General features: G+C 46.9%; 1 protein-coding gene across 3 annotated transcripts in view; it reads left to right on the top strand.

Moving 5' to 3' along the window:
- The window catches only part of SEH1L (SEH1 like nucleoporin), a 937063-nt gene that overhangs the window by 136436 nt on the left and 777958 nt on the right, over window positions 1-22669 (top strand). The window lies entirely within an intron of this gene.

The raw sequence follows: 22669 nt of genomic DNA, 5'->3' as shown, positions 1-22669 counted from the left end.
CTGTCTAGGCTCCTGTTTGAACATGCTGAAGGGGAACTCGTTATAGGGGGAGATTTTAATCCTGTGATCAACCCCTTAATGGCAAGTCCCTCCCCGCAACTAGTATAGATAAAAAAAACTTCCTGGCGCTCACAACGCTTCTTCGGGAACGTTCCCTCATATAGGTTTGGTGATTCTTCCACGAAGAAGTACGAGATTACACTTACTATTCTGCGGTACATGGGGGGGGGATTTCCCAGGTTGCATATGTTCCTCGTCTCCGATAAGCTTATCTCCCAAATAATTGAGATAGAGATACTTCCTAAGGCCTTATCGGATCATGCCCAGGTATTGTTAACGATGGCTCCCTTTATTGATACTCCAAATCTTACATGTACCTGGAGATTGAATGAGCTCCTACTGGGGGACCCCCAGTTCCGCTCTTGTATCTCTGATGTCATAGCCCATTACTTCACGGAGAATGACAAGGGAGAGCTGGCCTATACCACAGTATGGAATGCTGCGAAAGCGGTTATTCGTGGTCATATCAGAACTCGAATCAATAAAGAGAGGGTAAGTTAGGAAACAAACACAAATTCAGCTAGAGCTTCGAAGGGGGGAGGATTTGCATAGGCATAGGCCTTCTCAACGGTCAAGGCGTGATGTGTGAGGGGCCCAGAGGGCTCTTGAGGCCCATCACATGAGCCGTGCTGCGTATGGCATGATGCGCACTAAGCAATACTATTATTCTAAAGGAAATGAAGCTAATCGACTCTTGGCAGCTAAGTTGAAAAAAACAGGTTAGCCGTAATTTGGATATAAATCTTGCAGGAAGGGGGCGTGGCTAGGCAGCACGTCATGCGGCTGTGTTTGCCCTGAGCCCCGTGTCTAGTTCCCCAAGTTAAGTCATTTTGATGCGTTAAAACTGAACTTTTCGCCCGATTTTTTCATCCCCGAGTCGAGATTGAGGCAGTGGCAATGAAGACTGAAGGTTTGCGAGGCTAACACACCCCGACTTCTGAATTATTTTGGGGAAGCAGCATGGCGAGGACGGAAAAGAAAATGGCGGTGCGCGCCAACCCGAGCGACTGTTGGTGCTTATTGTCTTCGGCCGCACTGCCCTGACACCGGGTCTTTGTTGTTTTGTTCCTTTGGCTGTGCGGCGTGGGAGAGAATATCCTGCCGTACCCTGCTGGGACTGGGTGGGATCCGTGGGGCTTATCCGTGGAGCTTTGTGGGAGCCTCCGGGGCTTGAGTAGAGGGGAGCTTCCCACTGGCCGGCAGCTGTGAGGGGGTGCGGAGCTGAGGTCTGAGCGGCTGCTGCCCGTGGAGTCATCTGGAGCTGCAGCGCTTGGTACCCCCCTGCCAGGGCTCGGGCAGTGGAATGCTGGGAGCACCGGGAGCCGGGGCGAGTGGAGGTCGGTGCCCTGCTGGTCCCCCGCTTGGTGAGCACCCGCTCTGAGTGGGTCCCTCGCTGAAGATCCGCACGACCCAGAGCGAGGACCTGACGCATGGGGCTCGTGATCCCTGGTGCCCGGACGGCGGCAGGCAGGTGAGTGCTGGAGAGCGCCTGAGGCACTGGCTGGGAAGCTTTGATTCTACCGGGGTCGTATTGTTGACATGGTGAGCGGTACGGGGAGGATTTGCCTATGGAATAAGATTGGAACCCACATATTGAAGTGCAGGAAGCCCTCCAGCCATTATGTGCCCTAATTGAAGATCTAAGACCAGCGTGCACGAGCCTGGTCCCTGCCTGCCTTTGCTGCTTCAACGCCACTCTCCGCGCTGGGTGTTATGTCCGACCCTTACTGGCCTCTTGAGTAATGCCTTAAGTGGCTGGAAAGAAGAAAGCACACGGCATACAGGCTTACCTGGCGCCGCAGCCTGCAACCCCATCTTGCACACGTACGGTTGCAGCGGAGATCCACCCAGCCCCATCTCCTAGACAGGATTAAAACATGGCCCTGTCCAGAGAGGATTTGGAGGGAATGCTTAGGTCCCTCAAACAAGACATCACCCAAGAAATTAAAAAGGAAATTAAAATCTCTAAAGACTCTCTGGCCCAGTCACTTGCAGACTTAACCTTGCATCTAGGGGGTGGGGGGTTAGAGACTTAGAGTTAACGAGCTGGAAAACATAACATGTTAACATACGCATGACCATGAGGTCCTTGCAGAAAGGGTGAAGATCATTGAAGAGCACCTGGAAGACATCTGGGCAAAACAAGCGGACCTGGAAAATAGATCGAGAAGAAATAATGTGCGCCTCTGCGGCATTCCCCGGCAAGTCTCAGATCAAGATCTACCCGACTTGGTTGAAGCATTATTCAGATCCCTCCTGGACCTGTCACCAACTGAAGATCTGAAGCTAGGCAGAACCCACCGGGTATATTCTTCAGCCCAGCTTAAAAGAAACCTGCTACCGGATGTCCTTACTCGTGTGCACTTTTTCCGTCAGAAAGAGGAGATCATGGCGGCAGCCAGGAACTCGGACTCCATACATTTCCAGGGAGTGAAGATACAGCTTTTTCAAGACCTGGCCCAGTATACTCTAGTGAACAGACGTCGACTGCAGAAGGTGACAACTTGGCTAAGGGCCAAAAATGTCCGCTACCGCTGGGGATTCCCATGCAAGCTGATCGTTGACCTCCATAATCAGCATTATGTAATCTCCTCTGAAGAGGAGGCAAAGGGATTGATGTCAGAAACACCCAACGATGACTATCTGAGGCCCCACCCTCAAGACTCGGATTAGGCTGCCCTCGACCCCACGCCAAAGGATAAGCGTAGAAAGCTCCGAGGCTGGCGTTAACTGGAAGCAAACCCACGCCAAGAATTTGAAACAATGAAAGTACCTGAAGAGCCGGGGGAGTCCACGACCCTACTGGCGCCAGCGGGAGAGGGCAAAGTGGCTACCTGACTGGAGCCCCATCTATCCTAACGACTATCAGTGGGGGGGAAAATGGACACCTCGCCTATTTTCGTCTAACTTTGAGTGCTCCTTTTGAGGTGAAGCCCCTATGCCACTGAACTGGTGGTCTCAAACTTACGGACTCCCCTCCTTCCTCTATCTTCTGTTTTGCCCAGAGCGTGGCCCGCCTGCTCCCCTGCTGTCGAGGACCTTGTTGGGGGGCCTCAAGCCACCTCAACGTAAATTCGGAAGGTACTACAGCACTCCATCGCTCCTGAATACCTTGCCCGGACCTGACTGAGGGCAATAGAAGTTTCTGTAGCTTGGCAGACTTGGGCGCCTGAGTGGATGGCGCCCGACATGCTTAATATTCGGTTAAAGTTGACTTCGGAATTAGGATTGATAAAAACTTCATTGAAGTTAGTTTGCTCATTTCTTTTCTGATTGTTTTAGTTGTGTTTGCTATTTTAGGTTTAATTTGAAGCCTTTAGCCTGATCTTATTTTCCCACTCACCACAGAATACTTGTAACCTGCACCACAGTGATGTGCCTGAGGGGGCACCCTTTCCCTGACTTCTCTTGCTGGGCCTATGTATGCGGAAGCCTGAGCTATTCTGATATGGCAACCCCGAGTATTAAGTGCAACTCCATTAATGTACAAGGCCTAAATTCCCCCCTGAAACGTAAAGCACTGTTTCATAAACTGGGGACCAAATCCACTTACGACCGGCTGATGAATTCTGCCTCAATGATAGGCTCTATCCCACAAAGTTTTTGGCCTCTAGCGGCCTAAAGAAACAGGGGGTTGCCATTCTGGTTCGCAACGGCATTTCCCTCAGGACCCTGAGGGTTGTTCGCGATGAGGAGGGAAGGTCCTTGCTGGTAACTGCCATGCTAGATGGACGCAAAATTAGGCTGGTCTCTATATATGCTGCAAATACTAAGCAAGATCTATTTTTTATAAGGTTGTCTAAGGCCTTACTTGACCATGCAGAGGGAGAAGTGATTTTGGGCGGAGATTTTAATGCTGTAATTAATCCACTAATTGATAAGACTCTGCCGCCAACAATGAATGACAGGAATAACTTCAGAGCTCTTACCACGCTGCTGAGGGAGCACTTCCTAATTGAAGTTTGGTGGTACTGTCATCGGAGTGAGAGGAATTGCACTTACTTCTCAGCGGTTCATGGGGGATTTTCAAGGTTGGATATGTTCTTTATCTCAGATTCACTAATCCCGCTGGTGTTAGATGTCGATATACTCCCTGAGGCGCTTTCAGACCATGCCCCTGTCCGATTGACAATGGCTCCCCTTCGAGCTGCCCCACCACGGAAACCCCCTTGGAGATTAAATGATTTCCTACTAGATAACCCATTTATCCGTGATCATATGAAAGAGACCATGGAATTATACTACAGGGAAAATGGTACAGGCGATGTGAACTGGGGCACGATCTGGGATGCAAGTAAGGCAGTAATTAGAGGGCACCTGATGGAACAAGCCACACAGAGGGGGAGGGCCAGGAGGTTGCTACAGGAACAACTAGAAAATGAAGCCCGTAGACTAGAGGAGGCACATAAGAGGAAAGCCTCGCAGCGCTCATTAAGAGATCTGCGGACGGCCAAGAAGGCGCTCGAGGAACACCATATGGGGAAGGTGGCCTATTGCATGATGCGTACCAAGCAATATTTCTACATGTGGGGAAACGAGGCCAATAAACTATTAGCAGCTAAACTGGGAAAACAAACAAAACAAAACGGGAAAGACTTTCTATGAGATGATGAAGGAAATTCTTTAGGGAGCAGGCGGCCCCGCATGGGGGGGACCCACAAATCACCAATAACTTTATAACTAGAGCAATCTTCCACAGCTGCCCCATATCTTGCAAGAGCCTTTAGAAGACCCAATATCCACAGAAGAAGTTGAAAAAGCAATCCAGTCCCCCCCCCCCCCTTGGTAAGGCCCCGGGCCCAGATGGGTTTACAAACAGGTTTTACAAAACCTTTTGCACGGAGCTCACACCTCCCCTCTCAAAACTGTTACTTTTTATGGGAAACAGGCTCTGTCAAACAGTCCATGGCAGAATCATCTACAACCCTAATTCTGAAGCCGGCGAAAGACCCAGCAGAATGTTCGTCCTATCGGCCTATAGCTCTGCTTAATACTGATGCAAAATTGTTCAGCCGGGTTATAGCATGGCGTCTGGGGGAGGTCTTACCAACAAAAATAGACAGAGACCAGACTGGTTTTATCCAAGGCTGTTCTGCTCATGACAACATCTGTAAGGCAATAGATCTCGCCCCATCCACCCCAGGTTCCCTCTCACTGCTATCTTTAGACGGGCATTTGACAGCATGTCTTGGGACTATATGCAGTTGGTCTTAAAGGGCTTTGGTTTTGGCCTGAAATTCTCTAGATTGATCCTGTCAAATTTCCAGATTCCCTCCACCCGAGTAAGAGTTAACTCTCAGTGGACACCCCTGTTACCCCTTGGTAGGGGAACTAGACAAGGGTGCCCTCTATCACCATTCGTTCTCGCACTGGTGATGGAACCTATAGCCCAACAAATACGCCTCCACCCGAAGATTCAGGGGTTTGAAGTGGGGAGCCAGTGTCACAAAGTTGCGCTGTACGCAGAGGATGTGCTCTGTTTCCTAAAAGAGGCTCGAACCTCGCTTCCCCCGCTTATGGGCCTGCTTGCCCAGTTTGCGGTGGTCTCGGGGATTCACGATAAATATGGCTAAATCGACAGGCTTGAACTTATCAGAAGCCCCAAACACGCTGAACGTCTTGCAGAATGCGTACTCCCTTAGCTGGAAGAATACAAAGATTATGTACCTCGGAGTGTACCTGACTCCTACTTTCTCGGGCCTGTTGAAAGCCAATATCCCTACCTTGCTAAAAGACTCTAAGGAATCCCTACAGAGGTGGGCTCTACAAGAAAAATCCTGGCCTGGACGCATCGGCGCAATTAAATTGACTCTGCTCCCTAGGCTTTTATGCACGTTTCAGGCCCTCTGTGTTCTGATTCCAGAGCGAGACTTATTAGGTATGCAGAAAGAAATAGGCTGCTTTGTTTGGCAGCGGAAAACACCAAGAATTCAACGTAAGCTTCTTACTCTGGGTAGGCAGCTGGGAGGCCTCGGGCTCCCCTCCATCTCTAGATACTATAGAGCAACCTAGATTGCTGCTATCCTGAGCTGGACTAACCCAATAGAATCCCCCAAATGGCAGGACGTTGAGCAGCACTTTTCTTGGGCCCCTCTCTCTCACCTCCCCTGTCTCCCACGGGAGGCGCTTGTCTCACGAGGATCTCTCCTTCCAGCCACAGGTACCACTCTCCGCTGCTGGGACATATACTGTGCACTAAGAGGATTCCATTTGGGCCTAGGCTCCCTTTCCCCATTTACGCAGAACCAGCCTTCACTCCTGGGCATCAGCCCAACTCATACCAAGTCTGGTCAAGGGGGGGGGATACCCTGAGCGTACAAGAGCTTTATGCAGCCAATGTGCCCCTGACCTTTACTCATCGCCAAGAGAAATTTAACCTCCCGGAGACTGAGAGATTCAGATATATACAGCTTCGGCATTGGATAACAAATCCGAACATTAAAAAGGCAGCCGCTAGGCCCCCGACAGGCTTAGAAATAACGGCCTCAGAGGGGCAGCACACCCACAGGATAGTTACTTGCTACTGCCTACTGGAAAACATCCCAGAACATGAGAAACTTCCCTACATGTTAGCATGGGAGAGGGAGCTGGGGGATTGAGGTGTCCCGAGAATCCTGGCAGAGGATTTGGGATGGAGCCCATAGATCATCTAGGTGCACGACAGTTGGGGAATGCGCACTTAAGATTTGCTTCCGATGGTACTTCTCCCTGCAAAAGTTACATGGAATGAATTAAGATTACCCTGACTCATGCTGGAATGGCTGTGGAGGGAGGGGAGACCTGGGCCACTTGTGGTGGCATTGTCCCATCATCCAATCCATCCATTCACTGGCTGGAGATCAGGTCAAAGATCAAAGACCTATGTGGAACCTTACTGCCCATGGACCCGCTGATAATGCTGCTGGGGGATGTACCAGATGACGGGTCATATCCGCGGTCGGGTCCCAGAGCTAGCCTGATTACTCAACTACTTATGGCAGCTCGTCTCACACGGGCCTGATTTTGGAAAGAGGTGGGGGGCCCCCATGTAGCTTTTTGGTGGGTGAAGGTTTGGGAATTCCTCGGGATGGGTAAACTAACGGCCACAATGGAAGGCCAGACAACAAAATGTTCCCGCATCTGGGGTCCATTCCTGGAATATTTGGCAGAAAAAGAGCACATGTTTTTTCAGCCTAGATTGGTCGGGTTCCTCCTTCAACCATTTTCCCGACAGCCGTTGCTGTCTGTAGGGATTTGTGTATACTGTGTACAACATATTACAGATACTTGGGATATATGTACACCAATTCACTATCTATCTTTTCTTTAGAAGTGTTGTCTTGTCTGTTTTCACCTCTACGTCTGTCTTTTCTATATACACACTTATGCTACCACATTATGGCAGAAAGTGCCACACTTAGCTATAGCGAAGAACAAATTACGAATATCACACAAGGTCCATCACTCTTTGACTCTATTAACGACTCCGGCCCCATCCATACTGGCAACAAGAATTTAACGTAGTTGTAACCTTAGACTTCAAGGAATTTTTCCTATAGACAGAGAGGGATGTGTAAATATTGAACACATATTTAGGAGTTCCTTAATTTATTTGACAAGGACCCTGCGTTGGGATACCCCACTGGGTGGTAAATATACACTCCCACTGGAGGCTATCCACAATACTCTTGGATTCCTGTACCATAGAGACAACCTTGAAATAATATGAAGAGAGATTGAGCTTTATAGCTCAATCTCTCTTCATATTATGAAGACAAACCAGGACAAACCCCTTTTACGGATATGGCTATTTCTAGATCCCAGTCCTTGGCAGTGTAGGGATTTACCCTTCATTATATAAATAAACCTCCTTCAACCGTGACAAGCTACGTGAGCGGAAGAGGCACCCTACATACAGAGATCTGGACGGTGGGGGGAATATGCCCCCTTGGAGGCTTGGAGGGCAATGTTGCAAATGTTGATAGACTTGGTGAGTGAAATATATATATATATATATATAATTTCTGAGGCTTGTGGAATCTGCTTAGATCACATGCTGTGCATAGGCCGACATCTAGTGGAAGCTGCGGAGTATTACAGTTTGTTTTTCGAAACTCGAAAATGGGCGTCGACACAGGCGTGCCAGTAATACTATCCCTAGTGTGACGTCCACTGTACCCAAGATCCCTCACGCGTCTAGGATCCTCAGATTGTTTTTTTCCGCCATACTGGTCGGAAGCATCTTGCGGAGTCCCCTGGCCTTAGCCATACTTTTGCTTATTATTGAAGTTTAAAATTATTTATTAACATCCTTCCCCACCCCAACGTCGAGCCTCGACACTCGACGACGGCTGGAGAAGACATCGACCGTCGGCTGCTGCATGACGGATCTGGGCCTCGGAAGGCCGCTGGCCTCGGCCCGGGCCTAGTAGGCCGCTGGCCTCGGCCCGGGCCTAGTAGGCCGCTGGCCTCGGCCCTGCAAGTAGGGAGAGTGGGGGGTGGTACATACTCTTCACTCTTGGTATATAGGTACACCTTATAGGTACACCTTATATATTTCCTACACTTACCAGCCCGCTGCCTCAAGGTGCGTATGGAGGGTACCCCTTTCCAATTCTGCCCCAAGTGCAACCGCAAATACCCTTGGGTCGACAGGCACGCCACGTGCAATCTCTGCTTGCCGAGGGACCACCCCGAAGCGAACTGCAGAGCGTGTAGTAGGTTTAAGCCTAAGACACTTAAGGACCGTTCGACAAAGCGTTGGGCCCACCACGCCAGGCAGGCGGCCATGGCAGCGGAGGGCGCCTTCAGCGATGGCAGCGACGCCGTACTTTCGGACGGCGAGGGCATTACGGCGTCGAAAGACTGCCGAGCGCAGGTCCCCGACCTCGGAAGGTTGTCCGGCAGGGCGGCTATGGGGAAGACCCCCGGCGACGCAAGCGCTACACACCCTACACACACTAAGCACACTAAGTCCAACCGAACCTCGACGACGTCGACTTCTCGGAAAGAGGCACAGATAGAAAGGTCCGACTCGGTGTCCTCCTGGGCGCTCTCGATCGAGATCGCCTCATGACGCAAGGCAATCATCCACTCTTGCCAAGAGTGCCTCGCTCCCTAGATTAACGGAAGTTCGATCGTCGGAAGACGAAGACGACTTCCACCCCCAGGCCGCGCTCCAGGAGACCGAGGCCGCAGTTAACACCAGCGAGGCCCCACGCTCGAAACACACAGATACCTCCCCAGACCCTCGACGCCAGCCGTCGAAAGTCTCTGGGGCCTCCAAGGGGCAGGGAAAACATTTTTCCACGCATGGGGAGGGGGGGAAACAGCGGAAAGCACAGCCTTCCACTCCTGTAAGACCATCCTTCCACCCTAAGCAGACAGGCAAACACAAATCTACTGGGACATCAACATCCAGCAAGGGTACCCTTGATAAGTCCTCTAAGTTGCCTACTAAAGTCATACCCTGTTCCAAAGAATGGTCCAGTGAAGACATAGACAGGGTCATGTCAAGGATGTCTTCCTTAGCTGATTTTTATGACAAAAACCCAGAACATTTCCTTTCGTATGACCCTCAAGGGGCCACACCCTCAGGCTCCTCTGATCCTATCCCCCTAAGTAAAAAGGCCCGGTTCGAAAGACCTGAACCCTTCGAGATGCAGCCTTACTCTACTCCATACTCTACTCCACACCAGGAGTTTGAAATTATGGAGGAACAAACCGGGACTGAATACTATGCGGATGATGAGGACCTGGAGGAGGTAGAAGATGAGCAGGAAATTTACAGAGTAGATTCCCCGGTAGAGAGCGAAGCCCCAGTTACCGACTCGCCAGTTGATAACCAGCCCCTCCTTAATGAAGTTCTCGCTCGCGCAGCAGAACATTTTCACATCGACACCCACGGTGTACAGGAGGAAAGGGACTTCGCAGAAGAGTTGGTGGGAGAGAGGAGGCCGGTCGCTCAGGCCATCCCTATCCTTAAATCCATCCAACGTAGAATAGATCCATCCCTGGTGAATCCTAACCTCACCAGAGCCGTCAACCCCAGAGTCGAAAAACTTTTTCGGGCAGCCCAGTCTGACCCTCTATATATAAGAGGACATCTTAAACCAGACTCCCTAGTGGTTACCAACACTCGGAAGAGGGCTGGGACACCCTTATCGTCGTCAGAAGCTCCTCCCGACAAGGAGAGCAAAAAACTGTACAGGTTTGGCAGGAAGGTAGCCTCAACGTCCGCCTACCAAGCAAGGATTGCAAACTCCACCACCCTGTTGGCAAGTTACAACTGCCATCAATGGGAAGAGGTCGCGGCGCTCATAGCCTCTGCTCCTGAACCGTTAAAGGGCCAGTTGGCTCGGATCTCGGCAGAAGGGAGAGCCGTGTCTGGTTGCATATTAAAAGCAACTTTCGACGCCGCGGACAACGCAGGAAGATTGATAGCAGAAGGTGCTGTTATCAAGAGACATGCGTGGTTACGGCAGTCGGGGTTCAAAACAGAAACCCAGGCTTCATTAATAGACAAGCCGGTGGAACCCGATCTATTGTTTGGGAAAGCGGTCGAAGACGCACTTAAGAATGCCAAGGACGAATACGAGACTCTCAAATCCCTTGGCCAGCTTACCAACAAACCCCCTAACCAGAGGGGGAACAGTAATTTTCGTCGCCCACGCGGCCAAAATTCACAAAGAGGCAACTATGCCAAAGGACAGGGTACACAATGGAACAACAACCAGCAGTCTACCCAAAGTTACGGCAGGGGTAACAAGAGAGGTCGTGGAAGAGGCAGAGGCAGCCCCAACAAGGGAGGTGGCACGCCTCCACCAAAGCAGTGACGCTCAGTTCAGGGTCCCTTCTCACGCAACCCCAGTAGGGGGACGCATTTCCAACTTCACCCAGGCTTGGGAAGGGATCACCTCAGACAGATGGGTGCTGTCAACAGTGTCCACAGGATATTGTATAGATTTACTGCAGCGTCCCCGGAACCACCCTCCACGACAAAGAATACACTCCTTAGAACATCAGAAGATCCTTCTCGAGGAGATCGCCATTCTGCTAGAAAAGGACGCGATAGAACTCGTCCCAGGACACCAGGTAAACAAGGGTATCTATTCAACCTACTTCCTTGTGCCAAAGAAAGATTTGACAATGCGCCCAGTATTGGACTTACGGCCTGCCAACAAGTATGTCAAGCCCCAAAAATTCCGTATGACCACGCTACAAGAGGTAATCCCCCTCCTAAAAAAGGGGGATTACATGGCAACCTTGGATATGAAAGATGCTTATTTTCATATTTCCATGCTCCCAGCGCACAGAAAATACTTGCGCTTCAAGGTGGACAGTCGCCACTACCAATTCAAGGTACTGCCCTTCGGGATAGCTTCAGCACCAAGGGTATTCACCAAGGTACTGGCGGTGGCAGCTGCACACCTACGCAGGGAGGCAATCCCAGTGTACCCTTATCTGGACGACTGGCTCATAACGGGGGAAACCCCAGGAATTTGCAGGTCAAACATTCAGAGGACTATCGACCTCCTCCACGAATTAGGCTTCTCTATCAACGAGAAGAAGTCAAGTCTGGTGCCAAGCACCTCCAAACAGTTCCTAGGAGCAATCCTAGATACTCAGAAAGGGTTGACCTTCCCTTCGGAAGAGAGAATTCGGAATATACTACTGCAAATTCCACATTATCAGTCAGGTCAACAAATAACGGTACGCAAAGCAATGCGATTACTGGGCATGATGGCGTCATGCATTTACCTGGTCCCCCACGCGCGTCTGCGCATGCGTCCCATGCAGGAATGGTTGGCGAAACAGTGGTCTCAGGCAAGTGGTCAGTGGGACGATCTAGTGGTCGTTTCGCCAACACTCGTACAGAGCTTACACTGGTGGACAAGAGAGAATCTCACAAGGGGAAAACCCTTTTACGATCCAGAAGTACAGGCAGTGGTGACTACAGATGCATGCCTGACTGGGTGGGGAGCTCACCATCTCCACCACACAGCTCAGGGCCTCTGGTCTCACTCAGTAGCCAAGAACCACATCAATCTGCTAGAGCTTCTGGCAGTATTCCGAGCCCCATCTGCTAAACTTGTCGGTGCAGATCCGGACGGACAGCACGACAGCCATGTTCTATCTGAACAAACAAGGAGGGACTTGTTCGCCAAATCTGTCCAAGCTTGCCCAGAAAATCTGGATATGGGCACTCGGACGGAACATCTTCCCGTCATCACAACATGTTCCAGGGGAGCTCAATTCCCTAGCGGATGCCCTAAGCAGAGACTCCCTCCCAGAAGAACACGAATGGGTCCTTCACAGAGATATCGTAGAAGATCTCTTCTCTCGGTGGGGTTTCCCCACTATAGACCTATTCGCCACAAGCGAAAACAAACAATGCCCAGGATTTGCATCCAGGTTCCCCCAGCCAGACTCCCAAGGGAACGCCCTGTGGATGAACTGGTCAGGGATGTTTGCGTACGCTTTTCCACCAACTCCTATCATCAGGAAGGTGGTGTACAAGATGAACAAGGAATCGATGACGCTCATCCTAGTTGCTCCCATGTGGGCGAGACAACCATGGTTTCCACACCTATGCAGGATGGCGGTGTGCGAGCCCATCAAACTCCCAGCCTGGTACAACCTACTGTCCCAGCAACAAGGTCAAACAGTGCACCAGGAACCCAACTCAATGAACCTGGCAGCATGGCTCCTGAGGTCATAGAGTTTGGCCATCTCAATTTACCACAGAGGTGTATGGACATCCTAAAAGAATCCAGGAAACCAAACACAAGGCACTGTTACTTTGACAAGTGGAAGAGATTCGTTATTTGGTGCCAGAATAAACAAATCAACCCAGTTGATTGCACTCCTTCCAACGTTGTAACATACATGCTCCACCTGCTGGACGCAGGTTTGGTTTTTAACTCTCTGAAAGTACACCTGGCAGCCCTCTCGGCTTACACCACATCCCATAACAAAGTATCGTGGTGGAAAGTACCAGTAGTTAAAGCCTTCATGGAAGGAGTAAAGAGGCTTCACCCTCCTATTTCGAACCCACCGCCAGGATGGGACCTCAATGTGGTGCTAGCTAAGCTCATGGGCCCCCCTTTCGAACCCATGCATAAAAGTAGTCTCAAACACCTGACTTATAAAACGGCCTTCTTAGTAGCCATTACCTCTATAAGAAGGGTCAGTGAAATTCAGGCTCTGTCAGTGCAGGATCCTTTCTTTACTATCCACAAAGACAAACTGGTTTTACGCACACACCCTAGGTTCTCACCTAAATTTATATCTAAGTTCCATGTAAACCAGTCCATCGAGCTTCCGGCTTTCTTCCAGAACCCGCAAAGCTCAGCTGAGGTGAAACTACACACCCTTGATGTGTGTAGGGCGGTCCTCTACTAAGTAAATAAAACCAGACCGCTAAGGAAAACAGATCAACTGTTTGTCTCCGTAGCTACAGGCAGAGAAGGGGATCGCGTCTCTAAAGGCGCGATCTCGAAGTGGATTATCAACTGTATACAGCTGTGTTACTCTCTTTCTGAAAAAACTCTGCCTTTTACGCCAAGGGCCCATTCTACTAGAGGCATTGGGGCCACTCTGGCTTTCATTGCAAATGTTCCCCTCGACACCATTTGCAAAGCAGCTACTTGGAGCTCTATTCACACTTTGACTCAGCATTACTGCATTGACACTCATTCCAAGACAGATACACAAGTGGGACAAGCGGTTCTAAGACACCTGTTTGCTCATGACCCTTCTCACATCCCACCTCCTTCTTCTGGTACTGCTCGCTAATCTATGCACAGCATGTGATCTAAGCAGATTTCACAAGCCTCAGAAGGGATACATTACTCACCGTAATCGTATTTCTGATGCTTGTATCTGCTTAGATTCACATGCGACCCACCCTTCCTCCCCTCCGAGAGAAGGCGCATGATTGCTTGTAGTCTTACCTTCTGTCTATCTGCTTGGATTATCTGTACTCACGCTACTCCTCATGCTTCCTCATGTCAGAAAAAATACAATCTGAGGATCCTAGACGCGTGAGGGATCTTGGGTACAGTGGACGTCACACTAGGGATAGTATTACTGGCACGCCTGTGTCGACGCCCATTTTCGAGTTTCGAAAAACAAACTGTAATACTCCGCAGCTTCCACTAGATGTCGGCCTATGCACAGCATGTGAATCTAAGCAGATACAAGCATCAGAAATACGATTACGGTGAGTAATGTATCATATATATATATATATATATATATATATATATATATATATATATATATATATATATATATATATATCCCCATATGAAGCAAGAGGCAACCACGTGGCCCGTCCATTCTAGTAAAGTGGCCCCTAATACCTAGGTACTATTACAACAACATCAATGAATGTGATGACTGAGACCCAGATATTTTATATTTGATATCTTTTCAATCTGATTTTTTTAAATTTTGTATTTTTGATATTATGTGTCTTATCCAAAATTATGGCTGGGAGCTGTTTTTCCTTACAATTCAGGACAATATTGCACTACACCTTATCCATCGTCTGTTGATTCATTCACACCAAGAATGTTGCATTGTTGCACTGGCACTTTAGATATGAATTATGCTGCTTTAAACCCTAACTTGATGGTTATAATGATTTTTTACATCAGCGTGTCTAGGCATTTGCACTTTATAATAGTTAGCACTTTATCTATTGCTTACTTATATGGTATGCTTCATCAATGCACTGGCACTTTCCGATTTGGACGTTGCTGTTTCTAATTGCCATTTTTTAACTGTGGCTGCACTTTTCATCAATGGGTTAAAACATTGTGCACTTTATTAAGAGAATGCTGCCTCGTATCTGATGCATATGCTGCTGCCTAAAAACGAGTATTTTATTATATTGTACTTTTAATGGCCTAATTTGTAATTTACTTTGCACTTGTATTTTTAGATAGACCGTTACATTGGCATTTTGAAAAAATGTAGACCACTTACCGTGTGGCACTGAGTCAACCCGTGGGAATACTGAAACGCATTGAAATGTGCGTCATCTGCATCTATTGGAGATGTGCGCGCTGTGCTAAGATCTGGGGCCTCTGTAACACTCAGAATCTCGGGGCGTAAAGGTTAGATGCTTATCAAGTTTCTTAAAAGCAAGCGCATTAGCGCCAAACGCCATCCATAAATTGCATACATTTTTTTTTTTGTTGGGAATCACAAGCACAGCTTTTTGAGCTTTGGGCAAACTTCCGTGCCTCATGGAAAAGTCATTTATTTACTTGATAGCTAGATGAAGTTATTTCATGCACAGCCCACTGGGCAAACTAGTTAGTCCAATATGGCGGTATTATTTATTATTTACACCATTGGGATCTAGACCTGAGGTAATCGCATGACTTGGAATAACAGGAGGAAGGGGAGGAGCATAACGCTCGAGCCGCGTTTGTTCCCGTTTTCCACTTAAAATGGTGTTCACGAATGTGGATGTTAATCAGCCTGAGGAAGCTTGGTGAGACAAGCGGAACGCGTGGCGAATTTTCACCCTAAGGGGGGGTGAGTGTTTTTTTTAGACCTGTATGCCATGGGGAGAGGCCACTAACTTTGTGTCCACCCTGATTATGATAATTTGCATGTTATGTTGGTTACATGTCTTTTTTAATTAAATAAAGACTATTTTTTCACTAGATTTTGGTATGGACATGTGTGGAAGGGACTGTGTTTAACACGCTGTTTGGGGAGTTTCTTGCAGTGTTACAACTCTCCTCCCTCGGGTATTTTTTCTAATATATATATATATATATATATATATATACTTTTTTTTTTTTTTGCTTCTCCCCTTTTCCTTCTTTCGATAGCGTTATAAGATATAAAGTTGAGCTACTCCTTTCCCTGAGCATGTTGATGAAGTTATGTACAATAGATGAATTACAATGGTGTTAAAATGAAATTTCGTTGATCAAGAGAATAATTAATATTGCAACTTGCAGTGCTATGCAATGAACTTTGTTTGATCAATGTTTCAATAAAAAGATATTGACAAAAAAAAAGATCTTGCAGGAAACAGAGGGGAGACAAGTTACTTCGGAGTTGTATAAGCTCTACATAGTTGAAAACATTTTTAATGCGCACCTGCCACAAGTCTCCCGGGAGGTTTGGGAGCTTTTAGAGCGACCGATTACATTACGGGAAACGGAGGATGCCATTCACTCCCTTCCTTTGGGTAAGGCCCTGGGGCCTGACGGGCTCACAAATACATTTTACAAGACTTTTAGAACTGTGCTCTCCCCTCACTTAACAAAGCTCTTTAATGCCATTTGGGCTACTGGCTCAGTTTTCCGATTCTATGGCAGAGTCCATTATAACCCTGATTTTGAAACCAGGACAGAACCCCATGGACTGTGCGTCCTATCGGCCTATTGCGCTGTTGAACTCAGATGTGAAGGTGCTGAGTAAAATAATAGCTGGCCGGTTGGGAGAAGTTCTTCTGGCACTGCTAGAGAAAGATCAAACTGGTTTCATATGCAATCGCTCGACATACGATAGCATCCGCCGGGTGATAAACCTGATTGCATTAGCCCCCTAGATCCCAGGCAGATTGTCCCTATTATCTTTAGATGCCCATAGGGTTTTTGATAGTATGTGTTTGGAATATCTGCAGTTGGTGTTGGAGGGATTTGGCTTCGGGCCTAGCTTCTCAAAACTGATTTCAAATTTCCAGATCCCTTCGACAAAAGTCAGAGTGAACGCGAATTGGACTTTGCTGATTCTATTAGGTAGAGGCACCAGACAAAGTTGCCCCTCATCTCCCCTAGTTTTTGCCCCGGTGCTAGAGCCTCTAGCCCAGCAGATTAGACTGAACACTGAGATCTTAGGTTTTGAATTCGCGGGTCAGTGCCACAAAGTGGCTTTATACGCGGACTATCTGCTGTTTCTCTTGAATGACAATTCCGCCTCTTATGAAAACTAATGTCTCAGTTTGCTAGGGTTTCTGGATTTGAGGTGAATCCCGCTAAATCGTTGGGCATGGCTCTAACTGAATCGCCTGCTGGTTTGGCAGATATACAAGTGGCCTTCCCTATCCCCTTGTCATCCATAAATATCCCTTACCTAGTAATAAAACTGACCCGACCTTTACAGGCTTATTCAAGGATAACCTACCCGTTCTACTGAGGGAAGCCAAAGAATGGCTCCAGCGTTGGGACTCCCAAGAAATGTCATGGTTGAGCAGGGTTAGCACGGTCAAGATGACCTATTCCGAAGCTATTATACGTTTTTCACTCTTTGCCTGTTCTTATTCCTGAAGGTGATCTCATTGCTTTGCAAAAGGAGATAGCACAATTTATTTGTAAGAAGAAACCTAGAATCCCCTGCAAGTTCCTTACGAGAAGTAGGATGTTGGGTGGCATTGGGCTACACTCGGTTTCGTGTTATTCTAGAGCAGCTCAGGTTGCTACAATGCTAGCTTGGGCGAATTCATCAGAGTTCCCTAAATGGCAGGAGATGGAACAAGCAGCGGCCCCCTTTCCGCTGCCGGATCTTCCTTTCCTCCCTAAAGAGGCTTGGAGATATCGAGATGGGGTATTGCCCACAATGATGGCAACGCTCCGGAGGGCATGTGCGCAGAGAGGGATCACATCTGGCTTGGGTCCATTGTCCCCCATTTCCCAGAAGCCCGTGTTTACTCCAGGTCTGAATCCCAGCTCATTCCGGGGCTGGAATTTAGAGACACCCATAAGATTGAGCGACTTCTATGTAGATCAAGAACCACTGACATTTCAAGAGTGCAAGGAGAAGTTTGGACTGCTGGAATCTGAACGTTTTAGGTACACACAGCTTCGATACTGGTTGACTAACGGGGCAACCCCCCTAGCTGCCTCTAGAACCCCACTGGGCATATAACTAAGAATCCTTGAGGGTCAACGGTCCCACAGGCTATCCACATGTTAAGTGCAAGTGAGCGTTTACTTGCAGAGGAAAACGTTCGTTTTTGTGCCCGACTTCGATCCAGCTACACGCTTCCTGGAGGAGGCGTGTCACTCAGCACGTGACTGTATCACGTGACCTGGCACCACCTTAAAACCCGGAGGCTGCCACCCGCTCAGTGTGAGCGTTTACTTGCAGAGGAAAACGTTCGTTTTTGTGCCCGACTTCGATCCAGCTACACGCTTCCTGGAGGAGGCGTGTCACTCAGCACGTGACTGTATCACGTGACCTGGCGCCACCTTAAAACCCGGAGGCTACCACCCTTGTGGCTGTAAGCCCGGTGGAAAGAAGCCTATTGGCTGTTATACGGCTGTTGTACGCAGTGGACGCAAATAAGCCGTATGATGGGCCCCCAAACACGCCAAAAACAGAAAACACGAATACAGTCCGAACGAGCGGATCATCCCTTGCAGGCATCGGTATATATCGCTGAGGAAAATACCTCGAGGGTCAATGATGTAAATGAGGTAAGAACTGTTACATTAAATGTGCCTACGTTGTCTCAAATCACACAAACTGAAAATGGCGGACACACAACGCCACTATATACAGTAAGCTCCTTGCTTACTTTGACAGAAAACCTTATAATTAATGTCAATTTACTAACTCACTGCCGATTGAAATTGACGCCAAATGCAACACGTGAACAAATACTTCTACTGCCCTGCGCTCTATGCTTAACGAGGCAAGCAAGAAAGAGTTCTCTAAGTGCTGCATACACAAAATTTGCCCAAGTACACGAAAGTGTAGATGTTCTGGATAAAACAGCATTAGCGGAGAACTGCAATAAATGTGAAATCTTTACAATCCGGTCCGTGACTTTATCTACTGGCTCTACGACCCGAGTTGCGGAATTGAGAACGCAGGATAATGTGTGCGAGATAAATACCTCCTTGATCCAGTCTCCTTTCGATGTAACGGATTCAGAACTATTGTCAATCCAAGTGTCTGCAAACACCTTATCCATGTCCCCCCTAAACCAATCAAATGGCCAGGTAGACAAAAATACTGTACAGAATACATCTCAAACTAAAGAAGGAGCTATGACGCCCATGATGGTAGCAACTGCAAAACTGCATGAAGCTGAATCTAATGTGCTAATATCATCATATGCCTCCCGAGGTTCCACAAAAACTGGACTTGTAAACCGCAAACAGAGCTCAACTAAGTCTAACCTGTTACACTCTCGTCTACCTATAACAGCAAATAGCAGCGGAGAAGTACATGAAGTGGAAACTTGGAACCCACATGAAATTTCTACAACACCTCAATCAAATCTGCTTAATATAGAATCAAATCCAATACCAACTTTAGAGACCTCATTAAAAGCTCTAGATCCAGTAGGACGAGAGGCACGTCTGACAGAGAGGCTAACTGCTGATTACAATGCCATCAAAGAAAAACTGATACAGAGTTTTGGAGAAAAGTCCAACTCTAAGCATGTAAATCGTATAATAAGCAGACATAGCCCCAATAACATCTGCCGTCACTCTAAATTTGTTTTTTTTTATCAGAATCTTCCAAACCACAATTCAACAATTGATTACACAACCATCGGTGATAAAAATGTTGTAAAGACAGTTGAGATGGAGAATCTAATCCAAATGAATGAAGATGAGGTAGAAAATGAGTCTCTACAGCAACGTAGGAAGGGACGAGATTCCATGGCCAAACAAACACATGAAACGGCGCCAAAACTTACATCTGCTACTTCTGCACAGGATCAAATGAATAAATCCAACCTGTCAGTAGCAGCTGGCATTCAAATCCACAATAATGTATTGGCCGCCACTTCTTTGGCGCTAATCCCGTTAGTAAAACTGTACGAGAGTCTAAATGAGGCCATAAAAGAGCAGAGTACGCAAATTACTCAGCTTATCTCAAAAGTTGACAAGATGGAACATATGAATAATGCCTTGCTGCAAAGAATGGACAGAGAGGCGGAGACGTCCTCACAATGGCAATATCGCCTTGGAGATCTTCTAGCAAGTACCCACGTGGATAATTCCACCTTAATGGCCACAACGCTTGAATGTATGAAATGGGCAAGGCACAATATTCCAATAAATACGGAACAATTACCAGAGCACTTAAATGGAGCTGTCACGCTGAATAAAACTACTCCTGCTCCTAAAATCACAAACTCCGTTTCAGCTGCGGCCCATCTCTCAAAGAACAATCCTCAAGTGGAGTCATCTAGTTCTAACAGGAATAATAGACAACTCCAGGAAATTCCTGCTCAAGCAGTCAAAACTAAACCAAATACTGAAGCCCCGCCGACCTGCTCAACTACAAATACTAGTAGGGCACTTGCAGACAGAAGAACAACCTCAACGGTACAAATACAAGAAACCCAGACCTCCTCTGATGCTGCAGAAATAATAGATCCGACCCACTTGGCTATAGAGATCGAAGAACCAATACAATCACTGGAAACTCACAGTGCGACTGGAAATCAAACACTACCGTCTACATCGAGGCTCATAAACTCGTTTGACATCTTTAAGGGTGGAGCAAAAAATTTTCAAGTGGACAGCTTAAAGATACCAACACTGTCTGAAAAAAAGGTACGATTGGCTCCAAAAAAGCAAGCAACCAATCAAGCAAAAAAACATAATACTAATGTAAAACAGTTTGTAAGAAATATAGTAACTCCACAAAAGCTTGCGCTGTTCGAACGACCTACAAAAGAGGCTGCTGTAGATAATGTCATCACTGTGCAATCAAAGGAGAGACGGAATAAATTGAATGATGCAAAATCATCGTCAATACAGAAACAAAATCCAAATAAGCATGCTCGTCTAGATTCGACTTCTGCACAAGATGAGGACTCAGTAGACCTATGTGACCTCTCAACTTACTCAATTGACTCTGACAGTTCCTCCTTAACCTTATCTACAGAGACATTGAGTAAAAGACGGCCAATCGGACCAAGCAAAGTACTCTCTAGGAAACTTATAGGTGATGAGGATAAAGGGCATAGAAAGGTCACCATGTTTCCTCCTACCTTTGATACGAACTCCTCGGAACCTAATCAACCTAGAACACACCAAGTTACAAACAGAAAAATGGTATCTGAATCATTACAAAATTTCAATCCGAAAATGACTGCTGCTCAGCGAAATAAACAAATCTCATTAAGAACAAGTGAAAGCGATGGACGTCAATCTAGCTCCAAATACCATTCTTGGAGAATTAGAGTGGAAAATGTGATGTCTGATGATAAAGATGTTAACTTAAACAGAAGAAACATTATGAAACTAATGCATATCATCCCTTCACTCCGTACAATTACATCAGAAGACATTCAAATTGTTGAATACATTTCAGAGGAATCCGCTGACAAAGTTTTCTTACATATTAATTCATCAGCAGTGGAAAACTCTTTTTGCAGCACAAGATGAATTGCTGGCCTTTGGTTTTGAAATACATTCAGAGAGAAATATGTTAAATTATGGGAAAAGTGATGAAATAAAATCAAGAAACGATTGTCGTCGCGAAAAATTGAGGAACCAATTGTCATTGCGAGAATGTGGAGTAGAAACAAAACCTACATGGAAAAATTATGATGAAACCATAAAACGAGCTACATCACAGAAAGATCAACAAACATAACCATCACCAAAAACGGATATGGAAAAATGTGGGATCCTCTCTTGGAACACCAGAGGATTCCTTCATTTATTCAATGAGTTTCCTAAGGCCTTAATAAATAATTTTGCCATTTGTCTCCAAGAAACATGGCTTCGAGAAGTTCCATCGAAAGACGGTTATTCCATCATTCTAAATAAAGCAGGAAAACATCAACGTGGGAGACCTTTCTCTGGTTTAATCACAATGGTTAATAATGCCTATGGATGGGAGGTCATTCAAACATTCATGCCAAACCTCTTTGTACTAGGAACTCTACTACAGCTGAGCCAGAAGGAAAATATACCCTCCCCACAACTACTAATTATTAATCTTTATTGGAACCCAGCCATGATCTCTACTGCAAGTTTCATTAAATCAGTAACGGCAATTATTGATCCCTATTTAACATCAGATTTGGAGACCATTATAATAATATGTGGAGACTTTAACTTCTCATGGCTCGAACTATCTCCCAAAAATAAGACTGAACAAACTGTAATACGAACTAGAGGAGATAAATGGTTAGAAGCGATGCAATCGAGAAACTGCGAGATGGTCAATGGTTCAATTAAAGGTGACATTCCCCCAAACTTTACCTGGAACAAAGATAAAAGCCAAAAAATATTAGATTACTTTTGGATCTCTGCTCCTTTCTGGTCAAAAGTTACAAAAATGTCAATAACTAAAACAGCAATGAGTGATCATAGTATATTGGAATTAATCTGTATTCTAGAACAGTGCATAACATCAGCACAGTATGATTTACCCCTGGAAGTGAATGAGGGGCTGAGTAGGGGCTGAGTAGGCTACGAATTAAAAACCATCACATCCGTCAGCTGAGAGATGGCCTTAAGGATGACATAACAACAACTCCCGACAAAATAAACTATGCACCTTTGCTAATCCAATTTGGCACTACAATAAAACAAACTCATAAAACCTCGCAAACTCAGAAAAAATATATATATAGTGCACAGGTAAATTTGCAAAAGAAACAAATGACCAAAAGCATCAG

The sequence above is a fragment of the Ambystoma mexicanum genome, chromosome 5q (genome assembly GCF_040938575.1).
Source record: "Ambystoma mexicanum isolate Mex_15411 chromosome 5q, UKY_AmexF1_1, whole genome shotgun sequence".
NCBI classification, from domain to species: Eukaryota; Metazoa; Chordata; class Amphibia; order Caudata; family Ambystomatidae; genus Ambystoma; species Ambystoma mexicanum.
The sequence above is the reverse complement of the archived record's forward strand: the minus strand, read 5'-3'. Positions and strand labels throughout refer to the sequence as shown.